General features: G+C 37.6%; 1 non-coding gene across 1 annotated transcript; it reads left to right on the top strand.

The window, feature by feature from the left end:
- The first annotated feature begins 948 nt into the window (after nucleotides 1–948).
- Nucleotides 949–1,084, top strand: Gm25125. Its single transcript, XR_003948465.1, has one exon. It is a non-coding gene; the product is annotated as a small nucleolar RNA SNORA42/SNORA80 family (small nucleolar RNA).
- Nucleotides 1,085–1,571: the final 487 nt, after the last annotated feature.

Raw genomic sequence — 1,571 nt, forward strand, 5'->3', positions numbered from 1 at the left:
TTTGAGGCTGCTTTTGCCAAACCCACAGAGATTTTAGAGAAAACTCATCATTAGAAGAAGCAACGTGCCACACTCCAAGTCGCTTGGGACGCCCAGTCTTTTACTACCCAGCATCACTGAATAAACAGAAATAGGAGCTAAGTCTCTGGCTAGGGTCCTCGTGTCCATGTGTTACCCTCCCACTCGAATCCAATAAAAGCCAGCCCCATGGGATCTACACCTGTAATGTTTTAACATTATCCTATGCAAAACTGTGTCTCATTCCATTTACAAATAAGGTGAAAGAAAGAATTTAACTTAAACCAGGCAGTGGTGGCACATGCCTTTAATCTGAACACTTAGAGACAGAGGTAGGTGGATTTCTGTGAGTTGGAGCCCAGCTTGCTCTACAAATTGAGTTCCGGGACACTCAGGACTACTCAGGGAAACCCTGTCTTGAAAAATCCCAAACCAACCAAACAAAACAACAAGAAGACTTAATTTAACTTAACACCACAATTTGTATTTTGGGTTTTTTTTTTTTTTGTTGTTGTTCCTTTGTTTGTTTGATTTTATTGTTACATATGAACATTGGTAGTAAATACTTTTTCCAGCTCCTGAATTAACTCAAGAGTGGCCATCAGCTCCTGCCCTTAGGAAGTTAGTATTTTCCAAAGGAAAAGACAGCAAAGGAATGCTGTAAATGGTTGGTCCAAGCCCAACATAACCAAGTCATTCAACTTTAGATAGACCTTTTAAATCTAGAAGTAGCAAAGCTACTTCATTCATAAACACACAGAAATCCCTAAATGGCAATAGGCAATAAGGCAAGAAGTAATTATGAAGACAAAAATCAGAAGGCAAATTCAATGTTCATTCAGTACGTATTTTAACAAGAAAAAAACTAAAGGAATATTAAATATCTTCTCTATTGTCAGACCTTTACAGATAGGTGCTGTAAAACTATAAGTAAGTCATTGGATTGATGGCAGGCTCGTCCCCCTGGGCCTCTCATAGTGTCCCATGCTAGAGCAAATTGTGGCTCCTAACCATGACCTGGCCTCCGTGCCTGTAGGTGGCTGGCACTGAAGTGGGTCACACAGTGGAAAAGAAGAAAAGAAAAAAAAGAACTATAAATAAGCTCTAACAAACACTGATTGATTATAATCTGTCATCCATACGACTTAGGGGTCAAGAATGGTTGCTTTCTGTCTTTCCGTAATTTTCTTTTTAAGGGAGTTTCCTGTTTTTGTCAATGTGAAAAATCCCAAGTTTTCTCTCCTAAGTCAATGTTTAGTTTTTTTGGAAGCTTAAAAGCTAACATTTTTGTTATTGAAACCATTTATGTTTATAACTTAGTAGAAGAATAAGGATCCTGAGAAATTTCCCATCTCATTAAGGCACTGAGTATGCGGAAGGAATTAGCAGTAGTCAAAGACTTATAATTATCTAAATATAAAAAAGGACCTAATTTAATCCCGAAACAAACTTTAAAATACATATTATCTTCAAGCAGGACAAAAGAAAATGAAGTTTTCATGAAAATAACCTATTATGCCCTGGGCTTCCAGCAAATGATCAATAGGTCCTGA

This window comes from Mus musculus, chromosome 9 (assembly GCF_000001635.26).
Source record: "Mus musculus strain C57BL/6J chromosome 9, GRCm38.p6 C57BL/6J".
Lineage (NCBI taxonomy): Eukaryota > Metazoa > Chordata > Mammalia > Rodentia > Muridae > Mus > Mus musculus.